The sequence below is a fragment of the Rhincodon typus genome, chromosome 10 (genome assembly GCF_021869965.1).
Source record: "Rhincodon typus isolate 14 chromosome 10, sRhiTyp1.1, whole genome shotgun sequence".
NCBI lineage: Eukaryota > Metazoa > Chordata > Chondrichthyes > Orectolobiformes > Rhincodontidae > Rhincodon > Rhincodon typus.
Window position 1 is genome coordinate 7,007,268 of NC_063341.1, and position 26,261 is coordinate 7,033,528.

General features: G+C 43.7%; 1 protein-coding gene across 1 annotated transcript in view; it reads right to left on the bottom strand.

Moving 5' to 3' along the window:
* LOC109920704 (protein FAM163A) overlaps positions 1-26,261 on the bottom strand; it is a 126,690-nt gene that overhangs the window by 19,540 nt on the left and 80,889 nt on the right. Inside the window, exon 2 of the mRNA XM_048602355.1 lies at positions 6,189-6,294. The gene's annotated coding sequence lies outside the window, so the exon portion shown is untranslated. The remainder of the gene's footprint in view (positions 1-6,188; positions 6,295-26,261) is intronic.

A 26,261-nucleotide genomic window follows, 5' to 3' on the forward strand; every position in this document is an offset into this window, starting at 1 on the left:
TGAACATCTGCTTGATGTGGAAAGTCTTCTTGGGGCCTGGGATGGGGGTGAGGGAGGAGGTATGGGGGCAGGTGTAGCACTTCCTGCGGTTGCAGGGAAAAGTGCCGGGTGTGGTGGAGCTGGAGGGGAGTGTGGAGCAGACAAGGGAGTCACGGAGAGAATGGTCCCTCCGCAAAGCAGATAGGGGTGGGGAGGGAAAGATGTCTTTGGTGGTGGGGTCGGATTGCAGATGGCGGAAGTGTCGGAGGATGATGCGTTGGATCCGGAGGTTGGTGGGGTGGTACGTGAGGACGAGGGGGATTCTTTTTTGGTTCTTATTGCGTGGACGGGGTGTGAGGGATGAGTTGCGGGAGATGTGGGAGACACGGTTGAGGGCGTTCTCGACCACTGAGGGGGGGAAGTTACGGTCCTTGAAAAACGAGGACAACTGAGATGTACGGGAGTGGAATGCCTCATCCTGGGAGCAGATGCGGCAGAGGCGAAGGAATTGGGAATAGCATTTTTGCAGGAAGTTGGGTGGGAGGAGGAGTATTCTAGGTAGCTGTGGGAGTCAGTGGGCTTGAAATGAATATCGGTTTCTAGGTGGTTGCCCGATATGGAGACAGAGAGGTGCAGGGTTGGGTGGAAGGTGTTAGGGATGGTCCAGGTAAACTTAAGGTTGGGGTGGAAGGTGTTAGTGAAGTGGATGAACTGTTCGATCTCCTTGTGGGAGCACGAGGCGGCGCCTATACAGTCATCAATGTAACGGAGGAAGAGGTGGGGTTTAGGGCCGGTGTAGGTACGGAAGAGGGATTGTTCCACGTAACCTACAAAAAGGCAGGCGTAGCTTGGGCCCATGCGGGTACCCATGGCAACCCCCTATGTCTGTAGGAAGTGGGAGGAATTGAAAGAGAAGTTGTTGAGGGTGAGGATGAGTTCGGCTAAGCGGATGAGGGTGTCAGTGGAGGGGGACTGGTCGGGCCTGCGGGACAGGAAGAAGCGGAGGGCGTTAAGGCCATCTGCATGGGGAATGCAGGTGTAGAGGGACTGGACGTCCATGGTAAAGATGAGGTGTTGGGGACCGGGAATTGAAAGTCCGGAGGAGGTGGAGGGTGTGGATGGTGTCACGGACATAGGTAGGGAGTTCCTGGACCAAGGGGGAGAAAATGGAGTCCAGATAGTTGGAGATCAGTTCGATGGGGCAGGTGCAGGCGGAGACAATGGGTCGACCGGGGCATTCAGGTTTGTGGATTTTGGGAAGGAGATAGAAGCGGGCAGTGCGAGGTTGGGGAATGATGAGGTTGGAGGCCGTGGGTGGGAGGTCACCTGAGGTGATGAGATTGTGGATGGTTTGGGAGATGATGGTTTGGTGCTCAGGGGTGGGGTCATGATCAAGGGGACGGTAGGAGGAGGTGTCGGAGAGTTGGCGTCTGGCCTTGGCGATGTAGAGGTCAGTGCAGACCTCCCAGTCGCGAACCATTTCAACTCCCCCTCCCATTCCTCAGATGACATGTCCATCCTGGGCCTCCTGCAGTGCCACAACGATGCCACCCGAAGGTTGCAGGAACAGCAACTCATATTCCGCTTGGGAACCCTGCAGCCCAATGGTATCAATGTGGATTTCACAAGTTTCAAAATCTCCCCTCCCCCTACCGCATCCCAAAACCAGTCCAGCTCGTCCCCGCCTCCCTAACCTGTTCTTCCTCCCACCTATCCCCTCCTCCCACCTCAAGCCGCACCTCCATCTCCTACCGACTAACCTCATCCCGCCCCCTTGACCTGTCCGTCCTCCCTGGACTGACCTATCCCCTCCCTAACTCCCCACCTACACTCACCTTTACTGGCCCCATCCCCGCCTCTTCGACCTGTTTGTTTCCCCTCCACCTATCCTCTCCTCTATCCATCTTCTATGCGCCTCCCACTCTCTCCCTATTTATTTCAGAACCCCCTTCCCCTCCCCCTTTTCTGATGAAGGGTCTAGGCCCGAAACGTCAGCCTCTCTGCTCCTATGATGCTGCTCGACCTGCTGTGTTCATCCAGCCCTGCACCTTGTTGTCTCGGATTCACCAGCATCTGCAGTTCCTACTATCTCTGATACATCAGAGTTGACTTTATCTCTGCTTGGAGTCTGTAAATCTAAGAGCCACTTATTTATTCAAACAAAGCGTCAACCCATGTTCTTGTTTCACTCTCTGAATCTTTTCCAATACTCAACCTCATTAATTTTCCACCTCTTTTCCAGTCTAACAATCCACAGCCGTTCAGTTAAAGGGAACCCTTTTCAAAAATAATTCAGTGTTTTGTTTCTCCAAATCACTATCACAACTGGGTCTCTCAACTTTTGAGGCTCCATCCTTTGTCACTCATAGCACACTGATGTTCTTAGCCCTGCCAAACTCCTCTGACCTCAAACAAATCACACAATCTCCACCAATAAAGCTGCTCAAGGAGCTTTGTTTCCCTTTTCAAGTCCAAATTGTCCAAAACTTGAATATGTTCCCTGTACCTGGGGAGGTGATAACATCTCTCTTGCACTCCTGAGCAAGTTAAAAGAAATATCTGTCACTTAATAGGTCATTCCCCTCCAAGCCACTCACCATCCTGACTTGGAATTAGATCACCGTTCCTTCAATTTTGATGGGTCAAAATCCTGGAGTTCCCTTCTTATAATCTTTGTCGCTCCACCTACAGCACAAAGGACTGTAACGGTTCAAGAAGGCAGCTCACCAGCACCTTCTCAAAGGCAATTAGGGATGGGCAATGAATCCAATGACTGAATAATGAGGAAATGCTGCACTGTCAATGTCTTGTCTTTTGGAGAATATGTAACACTAAAGCCTAACTGCCCTTCCAGGACGGTAATAAGATTCCACAGCATTATTTTGAAGAAAAGTACAGGGGTTGTCCCCGGTGAGTTGCCCAAATGTAGTCTTTCATCCAATGTCATCGAACCAGAAAATCTGGATGTTATCTTCCTGCTGTCTGTGGGATCTTGCTGTGTGCACAATTTCAGTCGTGTTTTCTATTTTTCAACTGTGACTGCGCTTTAGGAGTGTTTGCTTGGCTCTAAAGTGCTCTGGGATGTTCTGAGGTCACGAAAGGTGCTGTGTAAATGGAAATCTTTCTTTCTTTGTGCTTTTATATTTACTGTCTTCAATGAAGCCTGCAGGGCAGAACACGACGCAACTGTGTAGCAAGGCTTTTCATGAATATTTTATTTATATTTAAGTACAATGGCTCAATTGATGTTTCCTCCTAAACCAAGAAGCAGAGGGTCATGCGAGTGTAAATAATTGTTTATCTGCGACGGATCATTTCTGACCACTTTGTAATACTATTTACCCCATTTGTGGCAGATGTAATGTTTTAACTCAAGATTCATCTTCGAAGCCAGGCTCCTTTGTGTTACGGACATTAACCTGTTGAACACTTGTATAGCCCCAACTCAAGTCACAAGGGGGAGCTAATCAGCCCTTGTGGCTCACTGGTAATATCCCTATCTCTGGGCCAGAAGGACTGTATTCAAGTCCTACCTGCTCCAAAGGTGTGTCCGCACTGGTTGATTAAAATACCTACGAGTAGGAGCTTTAATTTGTACTCCTACCCGGCTCTGTGTGAGGAAATGTGGAAAATAAATCAGCTCTCCACAACTCGATGTAACTTACACAAAGACCATTCTACCACTCAATCAACCGGGCTGAGGGAACCTAACGTAATATTTGCAAATTTGCAGATGATACACAGCTGGGTAAACAGTGAGGAGAGTGCAAAAATGCTTCAGTGTGATTGGGACTGGCTGAGCGAGCGGGCAAATCCACAGCAGATGAAGTATAATGTGGACAAATGTGAGGTTATTCCACAATGGGGGCAAAAACAAGAAGGCAACTTATTATTTGAATGACGACAGATTGAGAAAAGGGGATGTTCAGTGAAACCTTGTATACCAGCCACTGAAAGTAAGCATACAGGTACAAGCAGGTGAAGAAGAAGGCAAATGGTATGTTGACCTTCATAGTGAGATGATTCTAGTACAGATCAGATGTCTTGCTGCAGTTGTACAGGGCCTTGATGAGATCACACCTGAAGTATTGAGTGAAGCTTTGAGCTCCTTCTCTGAGGAAGGATGTTCTGGCTACAGAGAGAGGGCAACAAAGGTTTACCAGACTAATTCTTGGTATGGCAGAACTGACATTTGAGGATAGACTGGGTTGATGAGGATTATATTCACTGGAGTTTCGAAGTCTGAAGAGGATCTTATAGAAACATATAAAATTCTAACAGGACTAGACAAGCAAAATGCGGGAACGATGTTCCCAATGACTGGGGTACACAAAACCAGGTGTCACAGACTAAAGGTACAGGGTGGACCATTTAGGATTGAGACAAGGAGAAATTTCTTCACTCAGATAGTGGTGAGTCCATGGAGTTGTGCACCACAGAAACTGGCTGAGGCCAAATGTTTTCAAGAAGGAGTTGAATATAGTTCTTGGGGCTAAAGGGATCAACGGGTGTATAGAGAAAGCAGAAACAGGTTACCGAATCAGATGATCACCCAGGATTATCTTGAGCGGCAGAGCAGACTTGAAGGGCTGAGTGTCCCACTCCTGTTCCTATTTTCTATGTATCTACTCCATGCAGAGACACCCTGAACAATGTGTGCCAGTCGGATCTTCATGGTATTCATCCCATACAAATGTCAGGCAATGACCACTTCCAGCAAACAAGAGTCTAATCATTGCCCCTTGACAGCCAATTCCATTATCATTGCTGAATCCCCACCATCTACATACTGGGAGTCTCTAGCGAAAACTGAACTTGACCAGCCCTATAAGTACTGCAGCTACAAGCACACGTTTGGAATTCTGTAGCAATCAACTCATCTCCCAACTCCCCAGAGCTTGTCAGCTCCCCTCAAAGCAATGCATTAAGTTGGTTACATAATTGTCCCTTCATAGTCTCCGGGTTAAAATCCTGGAACTCCTTTCCACGCAGTGTTTCCTGCATCACACGGCCTGCAGTCGTTTAAGAAGGCAGCTCACCACTCGCATTCAGCTCAGAGAAAGGTTTTCGAGTGCTGATGGAACCGCAGCTCCTGATTTTACTGTTCCTAGATCATTAGTTGGTTAGACCGTGGTTCATTCTCGCCCAGTGGAGAGTTTACATGTAGTTTGAGCATTTTCTTTCCAAGCCTGCCTTGCTTTCATTTTAAACCGCCACAACTGGTTCAAGAGTCATTAGCTAGACTTCAGGATGTGAATGTTTTACTCTTCCACCTGCTTCTTCCACGATCTCTCTGTCATGTGTCTCTACACATTGCAACCTGCCCTATCTTCCTGTCTTTTTCTCTCGTAATAAAATGGAGATTCATACAGGAGCTCTGCAGTGCAGGAAATGGCCTGTTTGATTCTTGTTGAGGTAGACAGCAAATATTTTTGCCGCTGATGACTCCTGCAAATGTCAAGCATGGGAAATATTGGGCTGCGGACCACTGCAGCAGGCTATAAATCAAAAGCGCACATTCAATCTGTCCCGCTTCCTCTAAATCCCACATCTCCTCAGCTACGTGCAAAACCCAGAGTACAACGCTAAAAGTTCAACTGTAAATTGGCAAAGATTTGGCTGTCAGCCCAGCAGTGCAGGCTTTGAACTGGCTGGCTATAACATTCAGATAAAGTCTGTATTTCTCTGCTGGCTTCACATATCGCTGTGGCAGACAGGATAAAATGTCTGTTTCACATCCAATAACGGGGTGGTGCCACAGGCACGTTTTACTGTAGGTACACAATACTCACATCAAGGACACGTTACAAAATGAACCAAGAACTGACATGCGGCGATGTAATGTACGGCCAGGAATGAATAGGATTGGTGTGTGGGAAAGTATTGTATGGTCAGGAATGAATGGGATTGGAGTGTGGGGATGTAATTTATGGTCAGGAATGAATGGGGTTGAAGTGTGAGGATGTAATTTATGGTCAGGAATGAATGGGATTGGAGTGTGGGAACGTATTGTCTGGTCAAGAATCAATGGGATTAGTGTGTGGGAAGGCAATATATGGTCAGGAATGAAATGGGATTGGCATGTGGAAATGTAATGTACAGTCAGGGATAAATGGGATTGGCATGTGGGAATGTAATGTATGATCTGCATTCTCATTTGGTAAACGACGTTCTGTATGCCAGAAAATTGTTGTGGGACTAGCACTCACATTAGAACAGGCGATGTTGTGTCTTGTTTCTTTTCACATGAGAGTTTTGAATTGCATATTTTGATTGCAGACCGATGCCTCTCTTCTCTCTCTTTCTCTCTGGTCCCTGAAAGGTGAAGAATTCACGGTCAGTATTTGAACTCCTCCAGTGTCACCTGCACATGATGGATGGCAGTGATGTACATCTTGGAAACATCAATTTAAAGAGAAACATGCTCTCAGGCATCAAGTCACCTCAGATACACTGCATAATGTCAACTTGACTGAGACAGTTAGATAAAGTCAGCGCATCGCTGAGCATGGAGTGACCTCCAGAAACATATAGCCTCAGCTGACATTTCGCATTTAAAGAGACAATGTCTGCTTGACCTTCCACACACCTGGCACAGTGAAGTTTTTAACATGTCTTCCTTGCTCATCGTTGAGATTACTCCCTGTCCCCAGCTCCCCCAACTATAGTAGACAGGGTCCTCAACCACATTTGACCCATTTCCTGCACATCTGTGTGTGCTGCTATCTCCTCTCTCCCAGAATCACGTCGGGTTATGCTTGTACCCCACCCCACTACCTTACCAGTTTTTGTTTTCAAAGGATTCCCATCATTCCCACAACTTCAGGCATTATGACGCCATGAAAAATTCCCTTTCATCCCTTTCAGCATTCTGAAGGATCTGTTCCCTCCATTATACTCTGGTTCACTCCTCTTGTCACACTAAACCTCAGTCTCTTCCCACAGCACCTTCCCATGCAATTTGTAGGAGCTGCAATATTTGCCCTTTTACCATCTCTCCCCTCACTGTCCAAGGCACCAAACATTCCTTCAAGGTGAAGCAGCAGTTCACTTATACTTCTTTAAACCCAGTCTCCTGCATTCGCTACTCACAATGCAATCTCGTCCACATTAAGGATGGGGCAACCACGTCACTGAACACCTCCACTCAGTCTCATCCCAATTGCTTGTCATGTCAATGCCCCATGTCAATCTTCTTCTGATGCCTTTCTTCCTGTTCGGGTGATGCTGTGGTCTCCCGGTGGAACCCAGCACAAGCTGGAGGAACATCACCCCATTTTCTCTTTAGGAGCTCTGCAGCCTCTAGACTCGACATTGAGTTCCAGAGCTTCAGACCATGAACTCTGGCCTCTATGTTGTTTCTCCTGCCTTTCCCTTCGACACTACAGAGGTCTGGTTTTTCTTCATTTTGCTTGCAGCAGAGCAGGACCGTATTCATTGAATTGAATACATTTAAGACTGAGGTAGGTAGGCTTTTGATTACAAAGGGGATCAAGGGTTACGGGGAGAAAGCAGGAGAATGGGGTTGAGGAACTTATCAGCCACGATTGAATGGCGGAGCAGACTCGATGGGCCGAATGGCCTAATTTCTGCTCCTATGTCTTATGGTCTTATAGTCTTATACTCTGCATTTACACCTACTATGTACACCCACTCTGTACCTCACTCTCTCTCTCTCTTCTCCACAATCACTTATTGCTGTTCTCTTTGCCTTAATTCATGGGAGATGACCTGTCTGATGAAACTGTCTCATTGGTTTGCCTAATTGCTTACTCTACAGTCAGGTACTACAGACTGCATGCTGGTGGGCAGAAGACATAACCAACCAAGGCAATGCCGTTGATGTCATACACCCTAACCATGTGCAGGTTGTAAGTACAGGACCTCCTTTTTGTTGCCATCTTGTGGCCAATACCCATTACATGTAAGAGCCAGTAAAGGTGAGTGTAGGTGGGGAGTTAGGAAGGGGATAGGTCAGTCCAGGGAGGACGGACAGGTCAAGGGGGCGGGATGAGGTTGGTCGGTAGGAGATGGAGGTGTGGCTTGAGGTGGGAGGAGGGGATAGGTGGGAGGAAGAACAGGTTAGGGAGGCAGGGACAAGCTGGACTGGTTTTGGGATGCGGTAGCGGGAGGGGAGATTTTGAAACTTGTGAAATGCACATTGATACCATTGGGCTGCAGGGTTCCCAAGCGGAATATGAGTTGCTGTTCCTGCAACCTTCAGGTGGCATCGTTGTGGCACTGCAGGAGGCCCAGGATGGACATGTCGTCTGAGGAATGGGAGGGGGAGTTGAAATGGTTCGCGACTGGGAGGTGCAGTTGTTTATTGCGAACCGAGCGTAGGTGTTCTGCAAAGCGGTCCCCGAGCCTCCGCTTGGTTTCCCCGATGTAGAGGAAGCCACACCGGGTACAGCGGAACTGCACCTCCCAGTCGCGAACCATTTCAACTCCCCCTCCCATTCCTCAGACGACATGTCCATCCTGGGCCTCCTGCAGTGCCACAACGATGCCACCCGAAGGTTGCAGGAACAGCAACTCATATTCCGCTTGGGAACCCTGCAGCCCAATGGTATCAATGTGGATTTCACAAGTTTCAAAATCTCCCCTCCCCCCACCGCATCCCAAAACCAGTCCAACTCGTCCCTGCCTCCCTAACCTGTTCTTCCTCCCACCTATCCCCTCCTCCCACCTCAAGCCGCACCTCCATCTCCTACCGACCAACCTCATCCCGCCCCCTTGACCTGTCCGTCCTCCCTGGACTGACCTATCCCCTTCCTGACTCCCTACCTACACTCACCTTTACTGGCTCCATCCCCGCCTCTTCGACCTGTATGTTTCCTCTCCACCTATCCTCTCTATCCGTCTTGTACCCGCCTCCCACTCTCTCCCTATTTATTTCAGAACCCCCTTCCCCTCCCCCTTTTCTGATGAAGGGTCTAGGCCCGAAACGTCAGCCTCTCTGCTCCTATGATGCTGCTTGGCCTGCTGTGTTCATCCAGGCCTGCACCTTGTTGTCTTGGATTCTCCAGCATCTGCAGTTCCTACTATCTCCCATTACATGTACGCTGTGTGTCTGATATTGTCCAATATACGACCCACACCCCCACACTCCGCCTTGCTGCTATGCACACAGCAACCGGATGAAATACCCGACCAATTCTTAGGTGGGTTTTGTTGCAGAGTTACAGAATGTGATTTCAATGAAGCTAACTTCAATTAAAATCCTTCAGAAAAGCACTTCTAGACAAACCCAGAGTGTATACCATGCACATACTGCTTGAAGAGGAAAGCAAGTTCAAACTGATTGTTGCCAGCTGCATCTTCAGGCACTTGATTCTCCAACAGCCATTGCAATCGTCAATGCGGCTAATAAAATCGAATCTTGTACGCCGTGTGGCTTGTCTCACTCAACAATACAGTGTCCAGAACTTTGTCACACATGCAAGTTATGTTCCATGAGAGGACATTGGGCTAAAATATGCCAGTCACCCCTTTGTCCAGAGAAATCCAAAGTGCAACACAGTACTTCACCTGAGTAGGTGAAGAGGAGCCGACTACGGAACAATGTCAAGGACATTTCCGCACATGCATGTGAGAAAGTCCAAGAGATAGTTGTGACATTACAGTCAGACAGTAAATGTGGTCAGTTTGGCTCACGACATGGATGCCATCAGAAAAGCTGAAGCCTTTACCTCCATCCAAGTGATATACTCTAAAAGGAATGGACATCATGCTCTCTATGCCAAAATTGGTGCAAATATCATCCCTTTTCTTTCCAAGAGGTGTACTGCGGAACCTGCAATAATGCAGTGCGGTCCACGTATAATAAGCTAACTGTGCATAATGGCTCTCACATCCCATACATTAGTATCACCCATCTTCAATATTAATACAAAATAAAAACTGAAAGAACTGTGAATGCTGTAAATCAGAGACAAAAATAGAAATCACTGGAAAAGCTTGGCAGGTCTGGGAGCATCTGCGGAGTTAACGTTTCGAGTCGAATGACCCTTCCTCAGAATATTAATACACCTTCTCAGTATGGACATCTGAAACCTCTTACATTGTTAAAAGAGATGGACCACCTACCATTAGTCTACCAGCCTGCACGGATCTCCATATTATTACGATCCACAGGGTGACCAACCTAAGAAGTGCCACGTGAAAGACTCCAGACCACAACATCAATCTGACACAGTCTGGTCAAGGCTGAGCCGAACAGAGCAGATTCAGCAAGTTACATCAAATGATGACCAACCACAACGACTCAAAAAAATCATCTTCTTCAGTGGGCGACCTGGATACATCCAATAGTTCCCCAAGCTAGTATGTTCATTGTGGTCATTCACAGATGAATTAGGACTCTCCATTTCTGTCATTTCTAAAGGCAAAAACGTCATAATTTTGCAAGTTCTATGTCAAGACACACTAGACCATATTCATATAAGTTACATAAGTGCAGAGAAACTCGGGTGATTGGCACATGAATCGATTTATTGGCCTGGTATCAATAAGCACTAATCAACTAATCACATTGTCTGAAACATGTCAATTCCATCAATCTCAACAACTGATAAAGACTGCTTCACTAAATTTTCATTTGTGCAACAAATCAAACATTCAATGAGTACAACAGTTGTCAGGACACTGGCCACCATATGCTGTTTGTACAGATTCCTCACCAAACTGAGTCTGACAACTGCTTGCAATGCACAAGTGCAAGACCCTTCTGAGACCAGTTGGAGATAGGATGTTTAACATCTCACAACCCTCAGTCAAATAGTCTTGTAGAATGCACTGTGTGTTGCAAAATCCTTGGTAGTCATAAGTAAAATGATTTGCCAAGAATTTTGGCCAGCTGTTAAATCTATGTACTGCTCCTCAAGGTAATGGTTATCCTCCCCAGAAGCTGTCATTATTGGGAGACAGATTCTTACTGCTCTTCCCTCCCATGCTCTCACCACATGACCACATTTTTTTGTTGGAAAGAAGAGAATAATTGATACAAAGCATGATCATTGAGTGTGCAAACAGCTATTTCAACTTAAACCAGAACAAAACATAAGAATTCAAGATTTTCATACAAGCACATGGGTCTGTGGAAAGATACTATATCACTGTGTCAAGTTGTATGATGTTTGAATGAGCAACGGTCTATGAAGATACAGCCAACATATCCAATCTGCATATGATCAACCACCCAGCGCACAGGGTTATGACTCAGATACTGAATGCATCATGTCACACAATAACCACATATGCACGACAAATGATACTCATCTATCTGTGATGACAGGCAGCTCACTATGGCATGAAGCTACATCGCCAAATTGAGATAACCATATAAGGGCTGGAACTGATTGTGTTGTGTATCTGCCATAGAGTCATAGAGATGTACAGAACGGAAACAGACACTTCGGTCCAACTCGTCTGTGCCGACCAGATATCCTAAATAAATCTAATGCCATTTGTCAGCACTTCGTCCATATCTCTCTAAACTCTTCCCATTCATATACTCATCCAAATGCCTTTTAAATGTTGTAATTGTAACAGCCTCCACCACTTCCCCTGGCAGATCATTCCATACACGCACCACCCTCTGTGTGAAAAAGTTGCCCCTTAGGTCCCTTCTAAATCTTTCCCCTTTCACCTTGAACCTATGCCCTCTAGCTTTCGACTCCTCTACCCTGGGGAAAGGACCATGACTATTCACTCTATCCATGTCCGGCATGATTTTATAAACTTCTATAAGGTCACCCCTCAGCCTCCGACACTCCAGGGAAAATAGCCCCAGCCTATTCAACTTCTCCCTACAGCTCAAACCCTACAACTCTGGCAACTTCCAAGGCATTATCTTAACGTGTAAAAACAATAGATGCACCCGTGTATATGTTTATCAGAAAAGAGTTCCCATTCATCAAAGAGAAAAAGGAAATTTGTTGTATAATTGCATAGGCCTGTACCTTTAGGCAGGTTACATGACATCATGACATATGAAGCTCTGAGTATACAGGTCCTGGTTTTCAGTCGCTCCCTGCTCAGTGCAATGGGATGTGTAATGTGACAGCGACAGGCAGTAAGCGCAGAACTAGGATTCTGTGTAAGTCTGAAAGTTCTTGCGGATTGTATGGCCAATTCTGATCTTTCAGTTACTTTCATTCATACAAACGATGACAGTAGCTCTGGATTTGTCTACTTCCAGCTCCAGGATCCAGTGTTTGTCTCCTTCAGCTTTCCTGCATGGCAAGCTTGGTGAGGCACATGATAGCCCCCCTGCATTTTTTTAAATCTGGTTTCAATTAGCTTCGGCTTCTCTAGCAATCGGAGGTTTCAGTTTCCTTTGCATTCAGGGTCTGTGCACCCAACAGGACATCTACAAGCCATCTGCTCATTCAACTGCTTATTTTAACTTGCCCGGCCAGCTGTAGATTCCATCCCAAAGCTATACAAATAAATAAAACCAAAGCCAAACCTGGTTCAATTCACTCATTCTCCCTTTCATTACCGTAGGAGTCCCACTTCCAGGAGATGACACTTATTCAGAAAACTGCGCTAAAGCTGCTTGACTCCTAGAATAAAGTATATTGCACGATATTGTTTATTACGGTCTGTTCCTTGCCTCAGTTTTCCCCTCTCCACCATCTGGTTTGTAGTGCTTTCTCTCTGTCTGACTCATCACAGCTTGCATTGCAGCCTCCCTGCTCTAGTCTCTCACTGTTTCTAGGTGATTCTTACTGGCCACGATGCCATCAACCTCACACAGTATGACGCTATGACTCCATACAGTTCTTGTGAAATTTGCATTCAGTGAGGAAGTGGTGCATTCTGAAGAACCAGAAGACCAGGGGGGCTGGGATAGTTCTGAAGAAGTGTCACGTCAGATTCTGTTTCTCTCTCCAGATGGATATCGCCTGTCCTGCTGAGTTTCTCCAACAGTCTAGTCTCTCTTCCTCCTTTGGTTATTGGATAATTTCTCATAGTAGAGAAAAAGCAAGGTGTAGTCTTGGTGAGACAGCCAGCAGGTCCTCTGAGTGCGAGAGAGGGGATTCATGCATAACCACTTCTGCGTCTAACACATAGAGCAGGCTTTGAAGAGTGAGCTCCGTTACATTCAGCTCTATTTTCAATCCAAAGGGTGACATTTGCAGGTACCTTTCCCAGAGCACATAAAACAAGTGAAAGCCAGCCATTAAACTTCAGGGCATTGTTGAGATTCAATCTGGGATCTTAAGGTTTGACTGGAGAACTTTCACTGGAGCCAGGAATGTAGGGACACCTGCCCATAACATTCTGTCACTCTCCAGTGGGTCTTCCATTTAATTCTGGTCTAGACTAATTGGGAGCTCAGTTATCAACATCTCAAACTTTCTACTGGATATAGAAAATATAAGTCTACTTTGAGTAACATGATTGTCATGATTGTATTCTGATTTTGATCTATTGCTTTTGCTGAGCAAGGGCTTATTTTTTATGTCCTTTTTCTTCCTCTTTGATAGACAATCAATATAAATGTTCTGTCCAACATTATCTTTGTAACACCACTTTTCATTTAATCTTTACCAGAATCTACATTATATAAGGCCTGGAATGCAAAGACCAGGGAAATTAGTCTCACTGTAACTGTAGTCAAACAAATCCTGCTCTGCACTCTTTGCTAATTAATAAGACTGTCTCACCCTCTGTGTGGTCCTATCCACTGGACTGTTAAGGTACGCAAGTAAGAAAAAAATCCTGGCCTTAAATTGCAGAGTCAGCAACACTTTATCTCTTATTCTGCTATCTGAGCAATCAGCAGTGGCTCTCGTTTAGATCCAGGATGTTAGGCAAGGGCTTCTTGTTCCTGCAGTTTCGCTGGTCTGAGTGCATCTTATTCAGTTATATTTTCAGCCACTTAGATCAAGCAACTAGCAAGGTTAACCCTCCCTATATGACACAGGCATTCTGTATCCTCTTTCCTTGTCTTGTCCTTCTGGTCTTCAAACATTGGATGTGAAGCAAAAGGAAAATGGGAAAAGAATGTTAGAAGATTCTATATTTGGAAAGGTACTCTGTTATTTGTTCAGGCCTCTTGTTTGTATCCTCCTCAAGACTGGAAGGCTGTTTCTTTTGAATTTGATTAGAAATGATGTGTGTAAAACATGCCGAATTCTGCAGGACAGATTTGGTGTCATGCATTATATCACTTTACTGAAGATCTGCAAATGTTATGTCGATAACGGACACATTGTGTAAATGTGCTGCGCTTTGCAAGCTAAAAATAGCAAATTGGCAGGGCCTCCTTCTCAATGTGAGACTAATATGAGAGTGTCTTTTTACTTGCAAATGAAGTTTGCAACATCCTCTTCTTCTCTGTCTCTCTCTCTCCCTCCCATTGATCCCAATTGACCTCTTTCAATAAAATGCCACCAGCTTTGATATATGGTAATTGTGACACAAGAAAAATGAAAAGACTATCACAAGCTGCAAAAAGGAACTTCACCCATATCACTAGTGTCAGCAAGACATTAATTGTCTTGATGGTGTCAAAGTTAATCGGATGGCCATATGTGTGATCCTTCTCCCACAAGGTCAAGTAGGGTAAGAATAGAGGGGAGGCTTCAAATTCAGGGACTCACCCCAGACTCCTTCATTCTTATTCAAAGCAAACAGGCAGCGCTGTTTAAATCCGGTTTCTTTTTCGAACTGAGACCAAAGTCGTTATGCAAGGAGTAAATTGTTAGGGCTCTTGTAGCGCAGTGATAGTGTCCCTACCTCTGAGCTGGGAGACCCAGGCTCATGTCCCACCTGCTCCAGAAGTATGTAATGATACCTCTGAGCAGGTTGATTACAAAATATTTGCAGGGAGTAAATGTGTCACAGGACTAACCTGTCCCTTTTCAACACTGCTTTGTGCTGAAGGGCTGCGCAATGCATTCACCTTTTCACGGTGGACGGTACTAAACATCATGACATCGGACCTGTTGTTTCCAGGCTAAGCTAAACAGTCAAATTTATTTGTAATTAAGAAAGGTACACAGAAGTAGAAATGAATTGAGATTTAAAAGTAACAAAAAGCCTCAAAATTGTAACAGTTCCCAGCAATAATAACTAACTGATGAATTATTACCTGCCAAAGGGAAAAAAAACCCAAAGGAGAAACTCTTGTCTATTTCTGTAAACGGCAGCGTGAATCAGGCAAGTTAGGTCCTTGGGACAAATCTACAGCTCTTGCAGAATATTCTGGGAATCCAAATTTTCAAATTCAATGTGGTGGATTCCCAGAATATTCTGCAAGACCTGTATATTTGTCCCAGGAACTAATTTGCCTGATTTATGCTGCCATTTATAGAAATAGTCAAAAGTGGCTCCTTTGGGTTTTTATTTCCCTTTAGCAGGTAATAATTCATCAGGTATTTAGGTCAAAATCATTATTGCTGGGAACTGTTACAGTTTTGAGGCATGTTGTTGCCTTTAAATCTCAATTCATTTCCACTTCTGTGTACCTTTCTTAATTACAAATAAATTTGACTGTTTAGCTTAGCCTGGAAACAACAGGTCTGATGCCATGATGTTTAGTACCTTCCACAGTGAAAAGCTGAATGCGTTGCACAGCACTTCAGCGCTGTATGCCTCTATGATTCTAATAGCCATATCTCCTGGTGACAAAGGCATGGATTAATGTTTTTGCAGCACTTGGGCTAAGAAAGGAGCAGAGCTGGGTGATGTTGCAGAGGTGAAGATTGAGGTCTTTCCCTATTTGAATTGGATGTCGCAGTAATTGTGTGGTGACTGTGACATGGTGCAGCTGGCAAGAGTACAGAATTTACTTTCAGAGGCTGAAAACATTGGTTTCGGTTCTTCCCACCAATAACATAACCAGATACATGGCCCCTCCATGCCACCACTTCTAACTCCCAAAGCCACAACAATGTCTACACCCACAGATGCACACTGATGTGTTAGAGATGCACAGTCCGTGGGGACGTTGGCACCCTGAGTAAAACTGTGTAAATTCCTGCTTGCCAGGTTTGGACCCAAGTGAATAGGACCCACTCTTCACTTGGTGCCCAGGTGGCAACTGATGGACTGCCTCTGGGAATGAGGTTCTGTGTTACTCCTGCGCACCATAAGACTGCAGCAGTTAGCAGCCGGCTAAAGCAAGTACAAACTAAGCCCTTAAGTATATGTTGAGTGCGACAGTCCATCTGTGGAGCTGAAACAGGAAACCTCAGCTTGATGTTAATAAACAGCCTCATTGCATTATTACGCTACATCCTCGCTCAAATTGATCACTATGAAGGGATCCAGCAGACTCTGCAAAGTTATTCGGTTTCTGTGCACCTGGGCTCACAATCTTGTCGCATTTTGTGCAGATTGTTGGAGCCCTGTATATTGCTTGCGTTTTATTTCCAAGGAGCCCTCAGAGTGGTAAATATTTACTGGGTGCGGCCAGGATTGTCTCAATATTTACAGGGGATGCACAAGAATCTCAACTGGTGCAGACTGCTCTTGAGAGTATACTTATATTTACAGGGAGTTCTTGTTGTATCTTTATTTTAAATGCTGGAAAAGCAACATATAACGCCCAGGAATACTCACTCAGGACATTTGAGATTCGGTAAGAATCACAATGGAAAGAGTTTATCGGATGAGTTTAACTTGTCTTTCTAATAGGGCATTTACAATTAGTTTTTGTGAGCTGTGCTGAAGTGTTTCAGTAGCTGATAAAATACTTTGCACCATAGTGTAACTAACACAGCAACCCGAAACTCCCTCAAACAACAGCAGGTAAATGACCAGGTAACACACTTTAGTGAGACAATGCCAGACAGGGCTATGGTTTGGATAAAAAAATGTCCAGCCACTAAAAATACTGAACACCTGCAGCAAAAAAAAAAGTTGTCATCTCAAAATTCGCACAGGGGTTGCAACATGAAAAGATGACTTAGGCTGCTAGTGCAGTGGGTCATGAACTTGTTATAGCGTCTGCACCGGCTCTCCAAACAAGCATTTCATCTGCTGCCTTCTCCTGCCTTCTCCCTGTAACCCTGCACATCCTTCCTTTTCAAATTCAGTAAACTTTTCAATATTCCGCTCCGTTGGGACCAGGAATGTGCCAATTGATCAAATATTCTGAATAATCAAGAGGTCCATGTGATCAATGTAAAAACATACACTAAGTAATAAGAATGTAATGTAGGGGTTTACACATCACTGTTATACTTTATTTACAGCATAAATCACTTAAATAATAATGCAACTTTGCCTGAAATAAAACGTACAGGTAGACAGCCTCCTCACTCACACCCTCAACTGACTACTTGGACATTGCAGTAGATTGTGGTATTTGAGGAGAAATGACTTGAAATTGGATCAACTATTCATATTTCATGTGGCCATTTCCTTGAACAACAAATATATTTACACTGAGGTAAATAAGTTAAAAAGCTACAATAATTGGACAGAATAATACAGTAAACCTCACGGTATTTGAGGTATATAATTTTTGCTGGTTTATCAGAGTGCTTGTTCATAAGGTGACAGTTAAAACAAAGTTTGTTGTGCTTTGTTTGTGCCTTGGTTGAACCTGCCTCCCATACACTTTCAGGCTGTACATCCCAGAATCTAACCAAACAAGCTTTATTTCCCACATCTCTTTGCTTCCTTTACCAATTACTTTAAATCTGTGCCCTCTCTGTCTTCCTCATATTTCTTCACTATTTACTTCGTTCAGACCTCTGATAATTTTGAACACTTCAGTCAGATCTTCTCTCAGCCCTGTCTTTTTAAAAAAAGGCAGTCACAGCTTCTCTAATCTATTTTCAAAACATAAGTTCATCATCCCTGGAGCCATTCTCGTAAACTTTTTCTGCACTCTCTCCAATGCATTCACATCATTCCTTCCTACAGTGTAGCATCCAAAACTCTGAGCAGTGCTTTAGCTGAAGTCTAACCGATGTCTTTTATAAGTTCAGCATAACCTCCTTGCTCTTGCACGCAATGTTCCTACTAATTAATACAGGATAGTGTATGCTTTATTAACCGCACTCTCAGTATGTCCTTCCACTTTTAATAACTTATGCACTGATACACTCAGGTCTTTCTGCTCCTGCACCCCTTTTAGAATAGTACCATTCATTTTATATAGTCTCTCCATTTTCCTGCTCATAAAATGTATCAACTCACTTCTCCACTTTTTCCACCTATTGTCCACTCCACAAACTTGTTACTGTCCTTTTGAAGTTCTACACTGTCCTCCATAAGACCAAATGGAACCACTAAAAAACACTTTCCTGCCTTTTCATCATAATCCTCGATTCACCTGCTGATTAAAAATCTGTCTGCCTCAGCCTTGAGTATATTTAATGACCCAGTCTCAATAACCCTCTGCTGTAAAGAATTCCACAGGTTTGCTACCCTCTGAGAGAGGAAGTTCCTCCACATCTCTGTTGTAACTGGGTCATCCCTTCTTCTGAGATGGTGCCTTCTGATCCTAGGCTTTGCCACACAGGAAACAACCTTTCCGCATCTGCCCTGTCAAGTCCCCAATCAATGCTTTAAGGTTTTGCATCATCCACAAATTGTCCTCAGCAAAAAAGCTGAAGATCATTAATATACCTCAGGAGAATCCCAACAGTGATCCTTGAGGAATTCTACTACACACAATGCCCTCAGCCTGGAAAACATTCATTAACATTCACTCTCTGGCTTGTAGGAGTCTGCCAATTTTCTATCCACGTTGCTACTTTAGCCTTTATCAATATTCTGTCACATTTGATGAAGATTCATGGGTGGAGGCGATCAAAGTGAGAGTCAATGGCAAGGGGCATGAACAGTTCTGTCTTCCCATGTTCAATGTTCAGGACTTGGTTTCTGACACCTTACTTGGTGTATTTCAGGCATCTTTGGGATCTACTACAATCGGCTGCCTCTCCAATCAAAACAACCAAAAGCCTTGTTTTCCGTACTGATTAAAAATATAGAATTAGAACTAGGTTTTCTTGTCACGTGTACTCAAGTGCAAAAGAACAGGAGTACAGTGAAAAGTATACAATGTCGCCACACATAATATCATCAAAGCACCAAGTTACAAATTTTAGGTACTAAAATAGACAAGGTACAAAAATAGGGAAATAAAGAAAAATGTCCTTCATGGTATAAATTAAGAAAATAAAGAAATAAAGTTTAAGCAAAGAGATTACAGTCCTTTTATAGCCTGCAGTGATTCCCTGCCAGGGGCTTTCCACATGTACTCTCGCTCTCCCACGTGCTGGGCCAACCCCAGTGCACTTGCAAGTCACTGACTGCCATCTGTGACAGGCTGATCATCCCAGGCCCCCAGCCCGCTGGCCATCCTGCCCCACTCTGGGTCCCCAGCCCGCTGGCCATCCTGCCCCACTCTGGGTCCCCAGCCCGCTGGCTGTCCCTCTCCACTCCTGGCCCGGTGACCGCTGGTCATCCCACTCCACTCTGGGCCCACTAACCACTGGCCATCCTGCTCCACTCTGGGCCCATTAACCACTGGCCATCCCGCTCCACTCTGGGCCCACTAACCACTGGCCATCCTGCTCCACTCTGGGCCCACTCACCACTGGCCATCCCGCTCCACTCTGGGCCCACTCACCACTGGCCATCCTGCTCCACTCTGGGGCCCTGGACTGAACCTGGACACTGCCTACTCCACTGCTGCCATGTTAGTAGCAATATGCTTGATGACTCAGCCTCAATAGCCCTCTGCAGAAAGGATTCAACAGATTCACTATCTTCTGAGAGAAGACATTCCTTCGCATCTCAGTCCTAAATGTGTGATCCTTTATTATGTGTTTATGCCCTCTCGTCCTAAACTCTCCCAGAACAGGAAACAACCTCTCTGCGTCTACCCTGTCAACCCCTAAGAATCTTGTATGCTTCAATAAGATCACCTCTCATTCTTCTAAACTCCAATAACTGCAGGCTCAATCTACTCAACTTCTCCTCATAAGATAGTCCCTTCATTCTCAGTAACACAGCCTAATGTACCTTCTCTGGGCTGCCTCCAAAGCCAGTGCATGCTTCCTTTGGTAAGGGACCCAAAACTGTTCATAATATTCCAGCTGTGGTCTGACAAGTTAATTTTAACAAACAAGTTTGTTTTGCATTGTTCAAGCAAAACCTCCCTACTTTTATATTCTATTCCCTTTGAAAGAAGGGTCAACATTCCATTTGCTTTCCCTATTACCCACTAAACCTGGATGTTAGCTATTTTGTGATTCATGGACAGGGACTCCCAAATCTTTCTGCTCCGTTGTTTTCTGCAGTCTTTCTTCATTTAAACAATATTCAGCTTCTCCACCCTTCCTACCAAAACGCCTCATTATATTCCACCACATTATATCCCATCTGCCAAGATTTTGCCCTTTTGATTAACCTGTCTACATCCCTTTATAGATGCTTTGGGTCATCCTCACCACTTGAATCTCTCCCTCACTTCTATTACACATCAGGCCTTCTCTACACGTACACCTGAAGGGGGATAAATCATAGACCAATATTAAAAGAGCAGGAAAGCAGAACTAATTGAATAACGTTCAAAGAAAAGACCCAACAGAGTGAATGGTCCCCTTTTTAGACTATACTGTTCTACAATACAGAGCAATCTGTTTTTTAAACATTCACAAAACTGTTTTTCAAACAATTTCTGTTTTTCAATCTTTAATATGCAAGGCTGAGCAATTTTTTTACTGTTATTTAAGGAAGATATTAAAGTTATATAATATATATCAAGTTTGCATGCCCTTTTGTATTTTCATAGTCATTGAATGGTTTAAAAGAACTAGGAATGGAAGACTTAAGACAGTTGGGAAAGGAAAATTATTCAGTTATGCGAAATTTGTTTCCCAGAAGTAAATTCCAGATAATCCTTCTCTTCCAGGTTTGACCTACAGACTTAGTTTCTTGCACTGGAAATGAAAATCATTTCTCAACAATAACTTTAAACTAAAAATGATCACGTTGTTTGCAGCAACACACAGAGGAAGTTGAATTTTCATAGTTATGAGGGAAATTATGAACAACCAATACAAACTTTCAAATTAGAACCATGAGTAAGCCCTTTGGCCCCTCAAGCCTTCTCCACCATTCAATAAAATCAAGGTTAACCTGACTGTGGGGGTCTCATCCCCAGCCTGCCCCTGATAGTCTTTGAGTTCCAAGTCCTGACTCAGAGTAATATTACTGTTCCTGTTGTTTCAAGGGGCCAGTGCAAATACTTGCAATGATGTCAGGGAGCTACACATCACTGGTTATAAAAGGCACAGCATGGGTGGAGTTAGAAGAGACAAAAAGCATCACTGGAAGACACAACAGCATGGGATTCTCTGGAAGAAACAAAGAGAACGTATGGACTTGAGCATATGAACATGTCATTACTTAGTGTAACAAAAGTAGAGCCTGTTATGTCTCTGATTACCATGAATAGCAGTATTTGCTATGTGTAATAAATATTGTTACTTTGAAGTCTAAGCCTGAAGATAGTCTTTATCTTCTCCTTGGCCATCTGTGAAGAAACCAAACAGATAGTGTGGCATCAAACCACATGATAAGTGATGGCAGTAGCTATGGGGTTCACTTGAAAATCATGACTGCAGTGAAGATAGAACCCCTTCCATAATATTTTACCCACCATCTGTATCATCAATGCTTTCCTGTTTGTCTGCATCTCTCTGCATGCTCGTGTAGCGTGTGAAGAAAGAGTTAGCATTTTAGTTTGTAGAGTTTGTGATGATGTTGTGGCTTTAAGAGATTATTTTGTCTTGGTTTATTTTTGAAGAGAGGTTTTAAGGCAGAGGTGCAGAACAGTTTACCAAAACTACTACAGTAAACAGCTTGTAGGCCTTGGGGCGTTTTTCTTAAAGTTGGAACAATAGAAGCAGACTGAATGGGTGGGGTCGAGCTCTCACAGAACCAGTATTTTTAGTTTCTTCAGCAGTTGTTGCTGGAGTCTCAGCGGGGTTGGAATGCAGTAAATCTGTCCCGATGGCTACACCCTCTCTGAATTTTCTCTGGATGGTTTCTTCCTGGGCTGCTGGAGTTACATGTGAGATAATCTGTCTTATGAATTTGCCTTTTGCCAAGATTGTGTTTATGGAATGTTACTATATTGGAACACTTACTGTTTAGTCATAAAATGAACTTTTATTCTGTTAATTTTTCCAATAAAGTTATGCCAAGTCCTTCTTTCTTTTGTTGCATTTTAACTACAGTGTTTGAATTGATTGTGTTTTGCTTAATGTCGTGTAGTTTGACCAATTGAATTGCAACTGGAACACAGCACCTCACTTTTGAAGTAAGAAAAAGTGAGGGTCTGGGCTGCCTTCTTATTGTATTTTGAGGGGTCCGCTCTCGTCCAGAACAAGTTATGCATTGATAATTCATATTTTGCTTTGCTTCTGGAGTTAGCATTGATTTATTTGAAATAAAAAAAAACTTGCATTAGCTGGTCAGTGTTTTCTATTAGTTGAGTCTATCAAACAGATAAATTGAGAAATTTGAGTAAATTGAATAAAACTTTAACTTTTGTGTCAACCCTGGGAGTATGGGAGCTTTGAGTATTAACACACTTACCCAAGTGGATCGTGACAGAAGGATTATAAAAAGTTTCGCTTCTGCTCAAAATATCTGAAGGGCAGAATTCAGATGTCTAACAGTGAATTAAGAATTTCTAAACTATTTGACAGAAAAGTTAACAACAGCAAGATCACTCTTCAAGTACAGGCTTAAAGAAAATTGATTGAAAAGAGGACGAAAAATCAAGAATGCAATTTTCGTTGTAATTTGGAGTATCGGAACCCTAAAAGTGAAGTTAAAGAAATTGTTACTATTTCAATAATTTGAATGAAAAGTTCAATGTTTTATTTGGCAACTAAGAAATTTTTCAATTTTGTTAATTAAAATATTAAAAAATCAGGTAAAAGAGGCATTTCTGATCACATGGTGCTGAATTCCATGCAAGATACTTGGAAGCAAACTGCTTTGCACCAGTAATGGCACGGCAGACATGTTTGATACAGTCAAAACAATCATTAAATCTTATTGAGTGATACCATGTTGAGAGAATTTCTATCTTGGAAAAGGAATGTCTTCTTTCATCTCTGTGAAAACACCATTTTGGTAAAGGACAACTGATCTTTACAATGGAAACAGCACTTAATACAACAAAAACATTGATAGCTTTCAGTCTTAGCAATAACAACAACAATTTTTATGACAGCAAAGATTCAACAACAACTTTAATCAGCAAAGAATATAACAAGGCAACAAAATAAGTAGATAAAAATGCTAACAATTTTCCAGAACAGGAAAATAATCAACAACTTTAAGTCCCTCTCTACAATCATACAATGCAATGAAATTAAATGGTACCAGCCTTTCAACCAGAAAGATTTAAGCTTTCTGATCCATTTGACAGATCTGTGAAGTGTTAAACATGGAAGGCACAATTCCTGAGATTTCAAATTGAGTCGTAGAGTGATAGGGTCATGCTGACCAGATATCCTAAATCAATCAACCAGCACTTGGCCCATATCACTCTAAACCCTTCCTATTCATGTACCCATCCAGATGCCTTTTAAATGTCATCATTATACCAGCCTCCATCACCTCCTCTGGCAGCTCATTCCATACACGCACCACCCTCTGTGTGAAAATGTTGCTTCTTAGGTCTTTAAATCTTGCCCCTCTCACCTTAAACCTATGGCCTCTAGTTTTGGACTCCCCTACCCTGGGGAAAAGACCTTGACTATTCACTCTATCCATGCTCCTCATGATTTTATAAACTTCTAGAAGGTCAACCCTCAGCCTCCGACACTTCATCAAAAATAGCCCCAGCCTATTCAGCTTCTCCCTATAGCTCAAACCTTCCAACCCTGGCAACATCCTTGTAAATATTTCCTGAACCCTTTTAAGCTTAACAACATATTCCTTATAGCAGGGAGACCAGAATTGATCGCAATATTCCAAAAGTGGCCTAATCAATGTCCTGTACAGCCGCAACATGAGGTGTCAACTCCTGTACTCAATGCAGTGACCAATAAAGGCAAGTATACCAAACACCTTCTTCACCACCCTATCTATCTCCGACTCCACCTTCAAGGAACTGTGAACCAGCACCCCGAGGTCTCTTTGTTCAGCAACACGCCCCAGGACCTTACCATTAAGTGTATAAGTCCTGCCTGATTTGCTTTTCCAAAATGCAGCACCTCACATTTATCTCATTCAAACTCCATCTGCCGCTCCTTGGCCCATCGGCCCATCTGATCAAAGTCCCGTTGTACTCTGAGGTAACCTTCTTCACTCTCCACTGCACCACCAATTTTGGTGTCATTTGCAAACTTACTAACCATACCTCCTATATTTGATTTGGACACCAAATCAAGTGCAGAACAAGTTAATACACTTCTTCACCACTTCTAGACAGCATTAGATCATGTGATACAAAAACAACAGATCAATAAGAAATAAATTACATTTGTTGATCGCTTAGCAGTTTTTGATCAATGCTTCACTTCAAGAACAAATAAGACACTGGCGAAATTAAGCTTCATTCAATAACAGGTATCAATCCCAGGAGAATCTAGTAGAAAGTTACAGGATCTGAACCATGGACCTTTGGAAACATATAACAAGGTTTCATTTGTGACAGAATTCCTGTTGGTTGCATAGCTAGGTCAATCACTGTACTTGTTTAATCAAAAGTGGATCCAACTCTAAAATGCACAGCCCAAATAGCAGTAGATGTAGAGTGTCAACCCTGTTCAAAAAGCATTACACAGCAAAAGTTCAATTTAATGCAGAACATTGTACAAAGAGATTAAAGTAAAATACTGCAGACGCTGGAAATCTGAAATAAAAATAGAAAAGTCTGGCAACATCAGTGGAGAGTGAAACAGAGTATTTATTTTGAATCCAATATGACTTCTACAAAGCATTCAACAGACAGTATAGAATATATAAAGCCCAACAAACCAGTTAGTTAGAAGAGGCAGATCAGAACAATTAGATCAGGACAACATCAGGGATGATATCCTAAACAATCTAATGCTATAGCATCTTGTCAAAAGTGCGGTTGAGAAACCTCCTATAGGCAAAAATAAAACTGATGAGCATTCTCAAGCACAAATACTCATTGTAACATAAAAGTTCACTTTTTGGACATGTGGCACATTATAAAGAAGATGCCAAGCAATACACCAAATTGTTCCCAACACAGCATATACATTCATGCCTTGGAACAGCACCTTGAAGAACATGTCAATTGTTCAAGACAATAGACTTCTTTATTTGAAGAAGAACCACACCTGGATGGACGCCTCATTTCTTCCTGGAGGGGATTAACAATAGAATCCAAAACCAGTAGTGGAAAAAAAGATATCTAATCATTTTAAAATTGTCAAACACCGCTGCAGTTACAACACCATAAGTTCCTTCAGCTGAATTGATTATATCTCCGAGCTAATGGAAGCCTGCAGTGTAATTTCCAAATCACCTACTTTACCATAAGTGTTTCTATACCTGGTCACAGACTTTCCTGATAGACCTACCAAAAAACATGAATCGAGTCAAAGACTTGTCAAGGGGTAGGACAGAGAAGGAAAATATACAGTAAATGGTGTAAAAATGAGTAATCTGGGTAACTTGTTTGAGAAGAATATAACATGTCATGGACAGAAAACATAGGAATTAGAAGACTAGAAGAGATTGAGATCCAGAGCTAACAAGGTGTAGAGCTGGATGAACACAGCAGGTCAAGCAGCATCAGAGGAGCAGGAAGGCTGATGTTTCGGGCCTAGACTCTTCTTCAGAAATGGGGGAGGGGAAGAAGGTTCTGAAATAAATAGCGAGAGAGGAGGAGGCGGATAGAAGATAGATAGAGGAGAAGATAGGTGGAGAGGAGACAGACAGGTCAAAGAGGCGGGGATGGAGCCAGTAAAGGTGAGTGTAGGTGGGGAGGTAGGGAGGAGATAGGTCAGTCCAGGGAGGACGGACAGGTCAAGGGGGCGGGATGAGGTTAGTAGGTAGGAGATGGAGGTGGGGCTTGAGGTGGGAGGAGGGGATAGGTGGGAGGAAGAACAGGTTAGGGAGGCGGGGATGAACTGGGCTGGTTTTGGCATGTGTTAGGGGGAGGGGAGATTTTGAAGCTTGTGAAGTCCACATTGATACCATTGGGCTGCAGGGTTCCCAAGCGGAATGTGAGTTGCTGTTCCTGCAACCTTCGGGTAGCATCATTGTGGCACTGCAGGAGGCCCAGGATGGACATGTCGTCTGCG